This window comes from Balaenoptera borealis, assembly GCF_965194805.1.
Source record: "Balaenoptera borealis genome assembly, chromosome: X".
Lineage (NCBI taxonomy): Eukaryota > Metazoa > Chordata > Mammalia > Artiodactyla > Balaenopteridae > Balaenoptera > Balaenoptera borealis.
This window is the reverse complement of record NC_138881.1, coordinates 70149058-70166454: the sequence shown is the minus strand read 5'-3', so window position 1 is coordinate 70166454 and position 17397 is coordinate 70149058. Positions and strand designations below refer to the sequence as shown.

The following is a 17397-nucleotide window of genomic DNA, read 5'->3' as shown; positions in this document are numbered from 1 at the left end:
ATGTATAGGCATTTGACCTTATGAGAATGCAGTTCCTTCACTAATACAAAACCAATGTGTGATTCATTGGGCTTTTACCAACAGACAGACCAGCCAGCAAGTTATTATTTAAGTCTTTCACTTGTCTCACACTCCCAATCAGAGTGCTTGTTAACAGTAAGTACACTAGGAACTCAACTTTACCAGGAACTAAAGGCCCTATATCACATTGTGAAGCAAAAATCCCAGAATGTTAGCCTCTGAAGGAGTTTTGATATTATCTAGTCCATCCCCCTTATCTTAACAAATGAGAAAACTGAGCTCCAGAGAGGTCTTACCAAGTGTTTGGTCTTCAGAGCTTTTTCTCCCTCCACCCCATCTTCCCATCCCAAAATATCTTCTTGTGTCTATACCTTTTTCCAACACTTTCCTCCACCCTATATATCCAGTCCATGAATACTGGCTTCTGAGGAGCCCATCTCATACCTCCTCCTTCAGTTTCTCCTGGACTTCACCATCCCTTCCCAGGTCAACCTTAGATGGAGTATTAGAAAAACCCTGTTCTCAGGGGTTTCCCCAATACCATCCTGCCCTTCTAACTACCTTCCCACCAAAAAAAAAACCCTCAAAAATCTAAACTTCTGTGGATTTATCCTATTCCCTTCAGGCCTTGCTCCAGGCAAACCTGCTAGAGCTAATCTGAGAAAACTAATAAATATTAATGGTGTGAACTGGTTAATATGTTACCTCTTCCAGGAATTATATTTGCATTTTAACAGAGACTATTGAGACAAAGCTAATGAACTGGAGTGACTCTTTCCTGGGAATTTCAGACCAGGCTAGTGAAGAATAAGGTTCTGAGTGGGAACCCTTTAACCTTGAATCACAAGATAGAGCCTATCACTGTACCTCAGGCTAACACTGTTACCCACCTTTAAGGATTTGTCTGTTTGGCAAATTAATATATAACCAACCATGTGCAAAGGCATCTGAATGTTTCTCTTAAAAAAAAAAAAAAAGACCAGTTCTTAAAGATGTTTTAAGGCAGGAACAACCTTGAAACCAGCTTTCAACTTCAAGGAGAAAGTCATTTGTATGGGCAAAAAGGCCTTCAGTGGGCCCTATTCCAGGTTAGGTACAGAATCAAACTATTTTTCCTTTCATATGACAAATTAGAGTTCTCCTCAGAAAACCATTTACCTAGTTTTCTTCTTTCTCCTTTCCAGCTTTGTTCAATCCCAGTCTCTATTCAGTATTTTACATGGCTTAGCCTTCTCTTTCTCTTCATATAAACTCTCTCTCTTTGATTAGTTCCTTTCCTTGACTCATCTGTCATTTTCCATATTCTTTCTCACATTTTCCTTTTCCTCTAGTTCTCTTTCCATTATTTCTCCTGCCAACCTTGGCACCTCACAGTACAGAGAAGCCCCTGATGATTTGGCTTTTAAAGCATCCAGGGAAATCCCACTTTCCAAAGGGAAAATTCCAACAACTCAAGTGCCACATTCCTGGCCTCTGGGGAAAAGTAGTGAGTAGTCCCCTTAATAAAATCAGGACACCTTAAAGATGTTACTACCAGTACTCTCTACAAGTGTAATATCTTTACCTTGAGTGATTTTCTTAAATGTTAAATGTTCACATTTCACTTTTCCCCTCTGAAGATTCATTCTCATGTAATATTGTGCTTAGTTTCAAGTTTACTATGTTCTTCAATTGTTTTTAATGTTCTTTTTTATAAGCAGGTATTTGTTTTTCTCATACTGAGTGTGCTACCTCCTCACCCACACTCTTCCCACCTCAGCAAGCATTGTTTTCAAGGCACGATTATTCTGCTTCTCCCTGTATCTGACATATTCTTGAATGACTCTAACTTTGTATCCCATGATTCTCAAACTTTAGTGGACATTAGAATCAGCTGAGGACCTTGATAAGGTGCAGATTCCGAGTCCTCACCGACCCAGGATATTATTATTTACAGCAGGTTGGAATGGAACACTAGAACATGCATTCCAGGTGATTCTAATGAGGATAACCCCAGGTTACACTTTTTGAGATGTTGCTGTGTGGGTGATGAGATAACATCAATCCAAGTACTCTGAAAGGCCTTGTGCAGTATCTAAAGTTGACAACCAGGAGAGTACTTAGACAAGTACTTTTTGCTAAAAGAGCCATGTAACATAATGAAATAATTAGCATGTGCATGTCCTTTGACATCACTCACCTAGGCCAATGGTCAGAATTGTATCCTATATTCTCAGGCATGAAAATTCAATTGATGGAGGTGGAAGAGACCTTAGATATCTTCTAGCTCAGTAAATCATTTTAGTTATAGAGGAACTATGGTCCTGAAAGGGAAAGTGACTTGCCAAATATAGTAAATATCTGGAGCAGGACTAGAACTCAGGTCTGCTAACTCAAATTTTATTATTTGCTCTTCTGAAAACTGAGATTTCCATAGGTAAATCTTATTTTTCCCTTACACTTATGTCCTTTCACTGACCTATATCAATTTAAAGGGTTCATTGGTGTTGGGGTTGTCCAGCCAGATTGGGCTGTAGTTAAGGAAGCAGAGGACCAGGAGAAAGATTAAGAGCTAGAAGCATTTCAAACCCATTGCAGAGTGCTTTGAAATACCAGGACCTAGGCCCTATAGGATTGACCATGACTTCAAGATCAGGAGAATACGTTTTTACATTTAAAGACTTTTAACACTTTCCCTTTGAATTTAAACAAAATCTTGGAATGATCAAAGAGCTTCAGCAAAAATATATCCAGATAAGGTGAAATCAATAACTACTGATATAAAGCATTTAGAGCAAAATAATTATCTACTTTCTCATATTAAAATTAAATACAAAAATAGCTTCAATAAACAAATTGTACTAGATCACCTTTTAAAAGTTAAATAGCGGGCTTCCCTGGTGGCGCAGTGGTTGAGAATCTGCCTGCCAATGCAGGGAACACGGGTTTGAGCCCTGGTCTGGGAAGATCCCACATGCCGCCGAGCAACTGGGCCCGTGAGCCACAACTACTGATCCTGCACGTCTGGAGCCTGTGCTCCGCAACAAGAGAGGCCGCAATAGTGAGAGGCCCGCGCACCGCGATGAAGAGTGGCCCCCGCTCGCCGCAACTAGAGAAAGCCCTCTCACAGAAACGAAGACCCAACACAGCCAAAAATAAATAAATTAATTAATTAATTTAAAAAAAGAAATAAAATAACAAACCCTACATTAAAAAAAAAGAAGTTAAATAGCATAGAGCAGTACTCTAAACCTGCATTTAATTAGGAAGTGGTGATAGTCTAAAGCAAATTTGGACTTCAGCAGCCTAGTCATAAATCTTGCAGAGACTACAGCAAAAGTAAAGGTAAATAATTGCTCTCTCTCAAGCAATATATCTTCCGGAATCTAAGAATGATCATGGACTATTTTTCCTAAAATAAGGCTTTTTTGTCTTTGTTGTTGTTGTTAAAGATTTTTAGCTTCATATAATCCTTGTGAAAATATATTAAATTACAGCAATTCACTTCAATTCAGTCTTAATAAGTACATATGTGAAAATGTCCAGCTCTCTGCCTAGAACTGTGGGGAAAAAGGAAAACTATAAAAAAATACTCAACCTTTCTTATACTGGTCTAGCATTTTATCATTTACAACATTCTATATCATCTATCATCTTATCTGATCCTCTCATTCTCTCACCTCAAATATACGAGGAAGGCAAAACAGCACTATCCCCATTTTACAGATGTGAAAAGAGAGATTGTGAGACGTGATGAAACCAGGCCCCAAAAATGTGCACTAGGTGTTGTTACCTGGTGGTATTTGAGTTTTCTTAGGGGTCTCAAAGTATCTTTAAATAAATGCCTTTCCAGATCCTATAGAATGAATCTCTCATGGTATTATTTCCAGCTAGCAGAAAAGACAGCTGTTTCTGGGCCAGAAGCTGTCTTCAGATCATTATACTTGGACCCAGGACCTAGCCTGGCACCCCAACTCTTGGTGCCCTTATGTCTTCTCACTCCAGGCCTAGTGCTGTTTTCCTGTTGCCTTCCATCTGCCCAGGGCCCCCTTACAATGTACATTCAGGTACTACTTGTTCTCTGAAACTTCTTTACTCCTTCTTTCTTCCTAATCAATATTGCTCTGTTTTGTGCTTGTGACCCAGCCCCTCAGGGCACTTTGCTCCTCGATAAGAAATCTCTCTCTAAGGTGTTAATAAGTGCTAATGAACTAATACATTACCCTCCCAGGGAACATAATTTGCATTTTAACTGAGGCTTTTTAGAGAACTGTGCTTCATCCTGTTCAAGTCACCCCCTGGACAAAACCTTCAAAGGCTCCCCACTATCAATCAAATTAATTTCAAATGCCACAACCATGAGGTATAAAGCCCCACACAATCTGATCTCAATCTAACCTTTCTCTCCCAGAAATCTACCTTGTGTGTCCAGCAAAATGGACTACTCTCTTTGCCCCAAATAGTCACACTTCAAAAGTTAACCACTCCTCTCCATAAATGCTTCCCTAATCCCTTCCTACTTCCCCACCTTCAGCATTTAAACTATTATCAGCTAACCTTTGAAGAACTTTAGGTTAGCTGTTGGAAGAAGTGGGGGAGGAATTGAAACAAGCAGCAAAATTAGAAGTGCCCACAGAATTAGGAAGACGGAAGGATTCCAGAGATAAGCTTTGCCAACTTCATACTTTTGCCAAGTATTATGCCTGGAAATGGATGTCTAGTAGTTATCAATTAGGAAGCTTTGTCCTAGATTCAGCTTTGCTGAAAAAGTGGGCCTATGGGTATCAGAGATTCACGAATATCAAGAATATCCCCAGAAATAGGAAAATTGAGGTCTGCTTCCAGAGAGGAAGTGACATACACAAGGTCATATAGCTAGTAAAGTGGCAAAACAGGACTTGTCTCATGCTTCACTGCTCTTGAAGCTCCCAAAGGGAAGAAATTTGCCCTGTAAAGATATGCCTTTATACAGAGAAGGAAACCATCAACAAAACAAAAAGGCAACCAACTGACTGGGAGAAGATATTTGCAAACGATATAACAGATAATGGGTTAATATCTAAAATATATAAATATCTCATACAACTCAATATCAAAAACACCAAAAAATACAATTAAAAAACAGGCAGAGGACCTAATAGACCTTTTTCCAAAGAAGATAGGCAGATGGCCAACAGACACATGAAGAAATGCTCAACATCCCTAATCAACAGGGAATGCAAATCAAAACCACATGAGATATCACCTCACACCAGTCAGAATGTCCATCACTAAAAAGTCTACAAATAACAAATGCTGGAGAGGGTGTGGAGAAAAGAGAACCCTCCTACACTGTTGGTGGGAATGTAAATTGGTACAGTCACTATGGAAAACAGTATGGAGCTACATCAGAAAATTAAACATGTAACTACTAAGATGATTCAGCAATTCCACTTCTGGGTATTTATCCAAAGAAAACAAAAACACTAATTCAAAAAGTTATATGCACCCCTATGTTCATTGCAGCATTACCAACAATAACCAGGATTTGGAAGTAAACTGTCTATTAATAGATGAATGGAGATATATATATGATTAAATGGAATAAATGTTTACTACTAGTCCTTTTCCTACAGATTCTCCACTCTTCTTTCAGTTGACCAGCCTTTCATCATTTGGTAGGGTTTTTTATTTTAATGAAATACTTCATCATTTGGTAGTTCTCCCCCTCTAAAAAAAGTTCTCATGCTAGTTATATAGTCTGAGTTCTTTCATGCTTTAGAATGTTTGCCTGTTAGATTTACAGTTAAACTTTGCTGGTATTCTTGTATCACAATGTCTTTTAGAATACTTTATTCTTTTCCATTTTCTTCTGGCATTAGCTGTATCTCTGGAGAGGTACCATGTCAACAAGTTTGGTTTTTTTCTTTCCCCCTTGTGTATATGACTTGCCTTCTGTGCCTGGTTGCCATCTTTATCCTTGTTTAATAATGTAATCAGGATATGACTTGATTCCAATCAATATCTGTCAGATTCACCTCGAACACAGAGTATAGTCTTTAGATTTGCAAATGTAGTTCTTCGATTATTTCAGGAAATTTTTCTGCTGTTTTCTCTTCTAATATGTTCTCTGTTTTATTGTAGAATAGAAGTTATTCTGTTTCAGCATTATTATTATTAGATTATCTGTGATCCCAACTCATCATTTTGTATCTAATTAGTTTAATTTGTCTTTATCCTTTTCATTCACTGTGACTACCCCAGAATTTTTCTTCATTTTATTAATTTGATTTTTAACAATTCTACTGAGTTCCTTGCTCTTTACATTAGTTCTTATATGATGTTTTGGGGTCTCAATTTGTTTTCTCAACTATTTACAGATACTTGCTCAAGTCCCTGCTTTCAATTCTTTTGGATATAATCCTAGGAATGGAATTGCTTGGTCATATGTCAGCCAAGAATTTTATGCCCAGGAAAACTGTCCTTCAAAAATGAAGCAGAAATTAAAACATTTTCAGATAAAGAAAAGCTAATGGAGTTTGTTGCTAGTAGTTCTCTCCTACAATAAATGCTAAAGGGAGTCCTTCAGGCTGAAAGGAAAGGAAACTATATGGTAACTCAAAGTCATATGAAGAAATAAAGATCTCCAGTAAAGGTAGATACATAGGTAAAAATAAAAGCTAGCATCATTGTAGTTTTGGTTTGTAACTTCTCTTTTTGTTTTTTATATGATTTATAAAAACAAATGCATAAAATGATAATTATAAATCTATGATAATGAGCACACAAAGTAAAAAGATTTAATTTGTGACAATAACAACATAAAGGGAGGGATGGAACTGGATAGGAGCAGAGTTAAGGTATGGTTCTTGAAGCTAATTTCGTGTCATTTCAAATTAGATTGTTATAAATTTAGGATGTTAACTGTAATCTCCATGGCAACTACTAAGAACATAACTAAAACATGTAGAAAATAAAATAAAGAAGAAATCAATATGTTACACTTAAAGAAATTAACCAAGACAAAGAAAAAAGCAATATTGGAAGAATAGAGGAACAAAACAGATATAAGATATATATTAAAATAGCAAAATGGCAGAAGTAAGTCCTTCACTATCAGTAATCACTTTAAGTGTAAATGGATTAAACTCACCAATTAAAAGACAGAGACTGGCAGAATGGACAAAAACCACAATCCCACTATATGCTGCTTACAAATTACTCACTTTACACCCAAATACACAAATAGGTTGAAAATAAAAGGATGGAAAAAGATATTCCATGCAAATAGTAACCAAAAGGTAGCTGGGATAGCTATAATAATATCAGAAAAAAACTGACTTTTAAAAAAAAATTTATTTTATATTGGAGTATAGTTGGTTAACAATGTTGCATTAATTTCAGGTGTACAGCAGAGTGATTCAGTTATACATATACGTGTATCTAGTCTTTTTCAAATTCATTTCCCATTTAGATTATTACAGAGTATTGAACAGAGTTCCCTGTGCTATACAGTAGGACTTTGTTGGTTATCTATTTTAAATATAGCAATGTGTACTTGTCAATCCCAAACTCCCAATCTATCCCTCCCCCCAACCTTTTCCCCTTGGTAACCATAAGTTCATTCTGTAAGTCTTTGAGTCTGTTTCTGTTTTGTAAATAAGTTCTTTTGTATTAATTTTTTTAGATTCTGCATATAAGTGATATCATATGATATTTGTATTTCTCTGTCTGACTTACTTCACTTAGTATGATCATCTCCAGGTCCATCCATGTTGCTGCAAATTACATTATTTCATTTTTTTAATGGCTGAGTAATATTCCATTGTATATATGTACCACTTCTTTTTTTTTAATTTTGCCATGAAGTTATTAATTTATTCTGGGGAATATTTTTAGCTTTTAACATATCTGTTTATAATTAATAACCTAAGTAACAGGAGAAATTTTTTTTAAGATTTTTAAAAAATTCATATTGGAGCATAGTTGATTTACAATGTTGTGTTAGTTTCAGGTGTACAGCAAAGTGAATCAGTTATACATATACATATATCCACTATTTTTTTTTAGATTCTTTTTCCATATAGGCCTTGCAGAGTATTGAGTAGAGTTCCCTGTGCTATACAGCAGGTTCTTATTACTTATCTATTTTATATATAGTAGTGTGTATATATCAATCCCAATCTCCCAATTTATCTCTCCCCTGACTTACCCCCCTGGTAATCATAAGTTCGTTTTCTATATCCATGACTCTACTTCTGTTGTATAAATAAGTTCATTTGTACCCATTTTTTTTAGATTCCACATATAATCGATATCATATGATATTTGTCTTTCTGTGTCTGGCTTACGTCTGAGGTATGTCATACTGAGGTATGACAATCTCTAGGTCGATCCACATTGCTGTAAATGGCATTATTTTGTTCTTGTTTATGGCTGAGTAATATTCCATTGTATATATGTACCACATTTTCTTTATCCATTCATCTGTCGATGGGCATTTAGGTTGCTTCTATGTTTTGGCTACTGTAAATAGTGCTGCAATGAACATTGGGGTACATGTATCCTTTTGAACCATGTAGTAAAAATTGATTTTAAATCTGAACAGTTACAATAGACAAAGAAGGGCATTATATATTAATAAAAGGTTTGGTTCAGTACAGCTAGAAGATATAACAATTATAAACATTTATGCATCTAATAGCAGATTCAAAATATATGAAGTAAAAATTGACAGACTGGAGGGGAGAAATAGACAGTTCTACAAGAATAGCTGGAGACTTCAATATCACACTTTCAGTAACAGATAGAATATCTAGTCAGAAAATCAATAAGGAAATAGAGGACTTGAACAACTCTATAATCCAACTAAACACAATAGACATATACAAAACAGTCCGCCTAACAACAGACTGTGCATTCTTCTCAAGTACAGATTGAACATTTTCCCTAGGCCATAGGTTAGGCCACAGAAGAAGTCTTAATAAATTTAAAAAGATTGGAATCATACAAAGTATCTTCTCCCTCAACAGTGGGCTGAAGCTAGAAACCAATAACAAAAGGAAAACAAAAATTCACAAATATGTGTAATTAACAACACATTCTTTCTTTTTTTATTTTTTTTCATTAACTATATATTCTTAAACAACCACTGGATTAAAGAAGAAATCCTAGGGAAAATAGAAAATACTTTGAGATTAATGCAAAGGAAATACAAATAACAAAATTTATTGGATGCAGCAAAAGCAGTGCTCAGATGGATGTTTGTAACTATAAATGCCTACATTAAGATCTCAAATCAGCTGCCTAACTTTACACTTTAAACAACTTGAAGAAGAGGAAAATTGTGAGAGGGGAAAGGGAATATATTTTTAGAGGTAACTCTATTATCAAAACTATACATACAATAATCTCATTTAATCCAGAAAACAACTCCATGTTTACAGAGGAAGAAACTGAGATTCAAGGAAGTTAAATAATTTGCCCAAGATCTCACAGTAAGTTGTTGAGCTAAATCCAGATCTAAAAAGGTCTTTGTTTAGGCCAGTGCCTATGAGGACATAAAAAAGGGTACATATTGAAAGAAATACCAGAGACTACTGATAAGACGTTATGAGAAATTACATGTAGGTACCAAGAGAGGGAAAAAATTCAAAGAAAACTCACCCCCAGTTTTCTGACTTGAGTGAGTAGATTATGATGTCAATAACTGATACTGGGAAATCAGGAGAAGCTGGTTTAGGGAAGGAAATTCATTCAGTCAAGAGTATGTTGAGTTTGAGGTGCCAGATGGACATCTAAGTTGAGTATGTCTAGTACTTAAAAGTACGTCTAACACTGTTCGATCACCACTGTATGCCAGGTACTTTACATAGTTACATGCATTTATGTAAGGTGAGAGATAAAGATTTAGAATTCATCAGTCTGGAGGTAATGATGTTGAGAATGGAAAGGAAGGAACAGATACAAGAGATCTCACAAGGGAAGAATCTCCTAGATTTAGTAAGTGCCTGGATTTGGAGAAGTACTCCAAAGTCCCAGGCCTAGGTGTCTGGGTAAACAATGTTTTCCTTGACCCTGAATGAGAAAAACAATACTTTATATTTGTACTTGTCCTTATAGATGTCAAAACATCTTTCCCACTTTATTGGGAACTGACTTGGAACAGAAGATGATAAATCTGACGTTTGATGGGGTTGAAGTGGCGTCTAAATGTCGCTGTGGAAATGTCCAGGAGGCAGCTGTGATACAGATTTGGAGTTAGTGTGATAGGATAGGGCTGCAGATATAGATCTGGGAGTCGTCCACATAGATATGATAGTTGAAGCCATGTTAGTAGGCAAGATCTTAAAGGAAGAGAATGTAGAGGGAGAATAACTCCCAGAATAACTCTTGGTCTCCAGTGCTCCACGCCTTTTTGGTATGTCAACCAAAGGCATGAATTTCTCTTCTGGAATATTACTCCTTGGTAGTAATTTGTTATTTATGACACTGAAATTAATATATCAAGGCTTCCCCTCCTTGAAAACCAGGTCTTTGGCTGAATTCTCAGTAGATTCAGAGGCTGTTTGCTACATTGTTACTGGTTACCAATTTGTGCAGGGTTGGTCTCCTTCACTCTTGGAAGAGAATATTTATTTTTCCCCTGGCAAATATTTTATATCTGAACTGAAAAGCCACACATTTCTCCCAGTTTTTTGGTTTCCTGATGGAAAGGCTAGGCTCTTCCCTCCCTTGACCTATGACTCAAAACATTCCTCCTTCTTCTCAACATCACTAAGAAAAGCATTGGCATGCCATGGCCCTTTCATGCAATGTAAGGGAAATAACTGATGTGGGGTTTTTGGCTTTTAGCTGCTATTTTAGCTGCCACTGGAGATTTCAATATTCCTTCGATAAGAGACTCTTAACCTGGTAGAGCTACAGGGGACTTTAGAAATCAACCTAATCCCCTTATTTTTATGAATGTGGAAGCTAAGGCTCAAAAAAATGTTGTAAAGCAGCAGCATTTCCTACTGGTTAAAAGTGTGAACTAAGCAGTGAGATGTACCTGAGTTTGAATCCTGGTTCTGATACTTACTAGCTGCTTGAACTTTGGTTCTGAAAACGTCCATAGCCTTAGGCTATGTGAAACTTTGGGCAATTTTCTCAACTTCTCTGAGCTTCGGTTACCTGATCTACAAATATTAATTATAATAGTTTCTATCTTGTAGGGATGTTGTAAAGATTAAATAGAATAGGGCATCTAAAGTGCTTCTTTCATTGCCTGGCAGATAGTAAATATGCAATACACATAAACTATTATCATTGTTGCTGTTGTTATGCTGGGAAAGGAAAGTAACTTGCCTAAAGTTACACAGGAATTAAATGATGTATCTGGGACTAGAATGGAGATCTCAACTCCTAGTTCAGTGCTGTTTCCTCTACCCTAGCCTGCTTCCTTATCAAGAGTTTCTTTGAGGCATCCTCAAGTCCTCCCCAATACAACTGAATTATAGTATTCAATGTTGTTATTATTACTTAGAACATTGTTAGTGTTAGACATTTTAAAATATATTGTAGATAAAATACAGAAGAAGAAATGTCCTTCAAATAAATCTGCATAATTCACAATTAGAATAAAGAAAAATATATTAAGAAACTAGAAAAATACTAAGTGAGAAGGTGGAAAATTTTTCTCAACATTTGGATTTGATTTTGATTCTGTCCAGTCTTTCCTGTCAACTTGATATTTATCGGTTTATAAATGAAATATGGGTCAAGGGCATCCTGAAAGATCTTGGTTTAAAATGACTTTAGAGAAAGTGATTGGCAATAGCTCTGTGAGGCCAACATATCCCAGGAAGCCAAGGAAAAGGCAAGAAATGAGGGGCAGAGGGCTAGGCAGAAAGGGGAGAAACAGTAAAACAATCAGTGGAAGAGGAACTGGAAGATGGAAAAGGCAGCAAACTTGGGGAAATACAAAGAGTGAGCTCAGCCAAGAGATAGGCCCCAAGAGGCGGCACTAAGTTGCAGGATAAGACGTTTAATGACTACTATTTTTCCTCTCAGAGAAGGGACCAGGTAAAAAGAGACAGGAGTGTTCTACTATCTCTCACACTGGTTTTCTAGTAAGGGCAGAATTCACCAATAATCTTCATAATTTCTTCTGGCTGTGATCTACCCTGTACAACCACACCCAGCAAATAGGTTAAAATCAACCAGAAACAAATAGATGCTGCTCTCAGATGAAAGCTAATTGACCTTACACGTCTTTCATCCTCTTGACAACTTTCAGACCTCTAAGCCTCTTGAATCTGCTTTCCTTCATAACCAGTCTATTCCTTAATTTAGGCCTGTACATCTGTCCAATATCTTATTTTATTTTATGGGGCAGAGCATATTAAACAATTAGAATATTGTTAGCCAAGACATGGAAACAACCTAAATGTCCATCGATAGATGAATGGGTAAAGAAGATGTGGTATATATATATATATATATATATATATATATATATATATATATATATATACACACTCACAATGGAATATTACTCAGCCATAAAAAAGAATGAAATAATGCCATTTGCAGCAACATGGATGGACCTAGAGATTATCATACTAAGTGAAGTAAGTCAGAGAGAGAAAGACAAATACCATATGATATCATTTATATGTGGTATCTAAAATACGACACAAATGAACATATCTATGAAACAGAAACAGACTCACAGAACATAGAGAACAGATTTGTGGTTGCCAAGGGGGAGGGCGGGTGGGGGAAGGAAGGATTGGGGGTTTGGGATTAGGAGACACAAACTATTATATATAAGAAGTATAAACAACAAGGTCCTACTATATAGCACAGGGAACTATATTCAATATCCTGTGATAAACCATAATGGAAAAGAATATGGAAAAGGATATATATGTATAACTGAATCACTTTGCGGTACAGTTGATTATAAATCAACTATACTTCAGTAAAATTTTAAAAAAGAATTAGAATAGTCTTGATTGGGAAAGGAGCTTATATTGAATAGAAACAAGGGAGTTTAGAGAAGTAATTGTTGACTTTAAAAATCCATGAAGGGAATTCTCTGCAGGTCCAGTGGTTAAGACTCGGCGCTTTCACTGCAGTGGCCGGGGTTTTAACCCTGGTCAGGGAACTAAGATCCCGCAAGCTGCACGGCATGGCCAAAAAACAAAAATCCATGAATATATTCCCCCCCCCCCTTTTTTCCCTTAGCCATTGTTTTTTGCAAGAATAAGCTTTTATAGTTACATTAGTAAGGTGAGGGATAGTTCTCTTCCACTCTAAGAAGTTTGGATTCCTTCCTATCTTTGATTGGTTGTCTTCCTCTTTCTTCCATTGCCCACTAATCTCAGTGGGTCTTAGATAGTTTTTCCCATTACACCTAAGGAAATAGTTGTACATAACTGAGGAATTTAAATCATGAGAGGATAAAAATAAAACTTCAGCTATGTAAAATAACTTCTCAAAGTAGTTGATTCAATATATGAAGAATTTTACTACAACTTTACATCCTTTTAACAGCTGTGATTAAAGAGCTTGGAACGTTTTGCCTGGCTGTTTTACTGAGTAATTTATAATTCTATTCAATCAAAACCATTTATTGGATGCCTATAGTACAATGTGCCAGGCTCTGTGCTAAGTAGGCACTATGCCAGCTTCTACAAGGAAAGCTTCGTGTGGGTGTTATTTTAAATGGAGCCACTTGAGAACAAATTTAGTTTTTCTCCTGTGATTCTCTTTACACAATCTATTCCAACATCTGGTCACCATTTCACACCTTCAGCCCTTGGCATGGTATTTTGCTACCACCTGGGCCCTACTTTGCCAAATGCTTTTCATCAGTTCTCATTTCCATGGAGAACAGGGATGCGTATAGTTGTTTTTATGAATGAGAAGCCTGGTCTACATCAGATATAGCCCCGAGACACCTCTGGCAGGGACCAGTTTTACCATGACAAGTCCTGCCAAGAGTTAATACTATTTCCTCTCCCGTTCTTGTCCCCTATGGCCATTGACATGTGGTGAGGAGTAGACTTACCATAGCAAACCTCTTTCCTGGCATACTATCCCAAGTCCTGAGTTATATTCTGTGACAAACTAGTCTGAACTTGGAATAAGTATGAAGGTAAATGAGCAAGAAGCAATAGAGAGCACCAAGAGATAGAAAGAGAAGTATTTTGCCTACAAGCCATCCAGGACTGAATATGAGTTGGGATACCCTAATCTCCAAACCAGAAAGACAATCTTTTTTTTTTTAATTATTTATTTATTTATTTATGGCTGTGTTGGGTCTTCGTTTCTGTGCAAGGGCTTTCTCCAGTTGTGGCAAGCGGAGGCCACTCTTCATCGTGGTGCGCGGGCCTCTCACTATTGCGGCCTCTCTTGTTGCGGAGCACAGGCTCCAGACACGCAGGCTCAGTAATTGTGGCTCACGGGCCCAGCTGCTCCACGGCATGTGGGATCCTCCCAGACCAGGGCTCGAACCCGTGTCCCCTGCATTGGCAGGCAGATTCTCAACCACTGCGCCACCAGGGAAGCCCCAGAAAGACAATCTTTATATTCTATCTAGGTAGGGCATTTGTCCCAAGATTTAGTTAGACCCAGTATAATACCCCAAAACCCTGTACCCTGCTTGAGCTTCAAGTCTGAATCCTTATATAGCCCTACTTCCTTCTCTAGAGTTCTTGCTTTTCTATACCAGGTGAGGTACTGAAAACTGGTACTCCCAGCCTAAGAATTTCAGACATATTATGGCTTTTGTACTGTGGGGGCCTATTTGAGTGTATCAGAGCTTAGGGCACTATTATTAGACTCAGTTTGTACCCTGTTTTCCGCCTGTGTTTTATCTTTAGACTCCACTTCTGTTCATGCCAGTTAGGATGTCAAGTTACCAAATTCTGCTTGAGTGTTAGGACCCTTCTTTGGTATGTGCTCTTGTGCCAAGCCTGGATCTGTAAGCATTAAACCCACTGCCTATTTTAACTTTGCCCGTATCCTATTCCTTCTGTTTTAATATGACACCCGGGTCTCTGACCTTAGTTTTTCCCTTTGGATCCATTATACACTTGAGCCCCTTGTTCTGTAGGACTTGACTTCTCTCTTATTCTCCTCATGTTGCCTGTGAGTGAGACTTGTTCTCCAGAGGAATTGTCTGTGGGAACTGGGGAACCCAGGTACAGGGTCCGGACAGCAGGCATGAGACAGCAGCTTCTTGATTTTGAGGCCAAGTCCTGCCTTCAGTTAGGAAGCTGACAACACTGATGGAATGTCTACATAAACAGGTTTAAATCAAACATGGTCAAAAATTTGAGAATTCTGACTTAAGATTGGTGAGAACAGAGATTCCTGGAGTCCTGCCACTCCCAGGAGTGTATAAATGGGCAGCATTGAATTAGAATCATCACAGGTAGTAGACAGAAGGCAGACAGAGTGACCAGCACAGGCTCAGGAGCAGAGAGCAGCAATCAGGTAAGATTTCTGATTGCTATGGTATATGAACAGCCTGAGCCTTTCATTAAGATTGTGTGTGTGTGTGTGTGTGTGTGTGTGTGTGTGTGTGTGTGTGTGTGTGTGTGTGTTCTGGGCACTGAGAGCTTCTCAAGCAAGTTTCACTCAAATCACAGATTTCTCCCCTGGAGAGTGCTCCAGTTTTCTTTCTCCCCTGCTTCACACCTACCACATAGGTAGTTTGTGCCTGAAGAGTTGTTGGTGTTATAGAAGATGGAGTCTTTTCCTGAGGAGGACTGGACCTCTCTAGGAGAGACTAAAGCTGATGAAGAATAATTAAATCCAGCTGGCATCATTAAGGAGGAAGCTGGCAAGAGAAGGCTGGGTGGGAGGGGTGGTGAAAGCTTCTGTTCCCAAGCCAGGTAGGACTTGGAGGGAGCAACCAGGAATTTGGGGATCCTGTGCCAAAGCTGAGGAGGCCTCGAGGGTGATACCAGAAGGGCTGGCATGAAATCTATTTGGATAATAATCCCTCACACTTGTACAGTGCTCTTTGCTTTGCAAAGTGCTTCCACCTCCATGATTTCATTGTGTTCTTCTAGTACCTCTGTGAGGTGGTTAGATCCGGTATTAGAGGTGAAGGAACTTGCTCAAGGTCACAAAACGAGTCAGTGACAGAGTTGGAACTAAAAATCCTAGGCTCCCACTTCCCTGTCCTGTGCCCTCCCACCGAAGCAGACTGGCTGCCTCTGGATGCCTATCAAAGGCCAACTTCTCTGTGGTGAGTAGTTTTTCAAGAGTGTTCTTAGAACAGGCGTGGAAGCCCCAGAGTGAAGGATTAACTTGTCACTGGTTATTCCTGGGGACTGGGGCTCCTTTTTCTCAGTACACTCAAAGAGCTTTCCAGAATTCAACTTTGCTTTCTTTAGCAGCCATTTTCTAATCTCTTTTCTAACAGACAGTTGTTGGTTATTGCTTTCTTTTATTCTTCCATTTTTAAGAAAATGTTTATTTCTGCTATTCAAGCTGATAACCTTGTCAAACATTGATTTTTCTTCCTGCAGAGCACTGGAAGTAAACAGGCAGGTCTTATACATCCCTTGTGAGGACCACTAGGCTGTCTTTTGATCACAGCCAGCCGTTTGAAGTGTGGTTGCTGTTCTAGAGAAGGACACCGGTATTGGCATTCAGAAACAGAGAGACTCAGAGATTAAGCAGGTAATCTCTCTTTGAATCATTATCTTCAAGCATTGTTCTAGTTGTTAAGGTGAGCTGAAAAATGGGCATTTTCTCTCCCCTAGTCAGTAGGCAGAACTGTTACTAGAATATGACAAGCTGTGCTGATCTTCATGGTGTTGTAACTTTTAGGTACCCCTGTGGGCAGATAGAAAGTAAGGGAGGCATTTCATCAACTGGTACTAAAAGGCCTGAAGCATATGTATGCAAACACATAAACATCCCATTCCCCCTCTGCAGCCACCCCCACCTGCTGCTCCAAGTTACAGCAGCCAGGGGTGGCTTCCTTTCCTCTCCTTCATACATGTGCCCTGAGGCTGACCTCTAAGTGACTATTCTTTCACTCTCAGACTCCTTGTTATTTCTTGTAACACAAATGTTGAGAGAGGGAGAACAACACGTGATTCCCCTAGGGCTCTCAGTATCCTAGGGATGACCCTACCTTTTAGCAAGTTATTGAGCACAGACATACCTAGGAAGACTACCTACCTACTTTTCTTCTCATTCATAATTGCGATATGGCCCTTCTATCTATCCGTAACTACAGGTATAGCTCAGCTTCTCTCCTGAATCAAGCAACTCCCTAACTATAGAAGTCAATTTGGTAGCTGCCCTAACTTTGAATCCCTTTAGCTCCTGAGTTATGTCACTATTGTTTAAAACTAAATGAGAGCATACAATAATAATATCTGAAAGAATAAGAGAAACTCTCAAAAG

General features: G+C 38.1%; 1 protein-coding gene across 3 annotated transcripts in view; it reads left to right on the top strand.

Moving 5' to 3' along the window:
* The first annotated feature begins 12807 nt into the window (after positions 1 to 12807).
* Positions 12808 to 17397, top strand: part of RPS6KA6 (ribosomal protein S6 kinase A6) — a 203782-nt gene continuing 199192 nt past the window's right edge. For all 3 annotated transcript variants that reach the window (XM_082377129.1, XM_082377130.1, XM_082377142.1), the window contains exon 1: positions 12808 to 16662. The gene's annotated coding sequence lies outside the window, so the exon portion shown is untranslated. The remainder of the gene's footprint in view (positions 16663 to 17397) is intronic.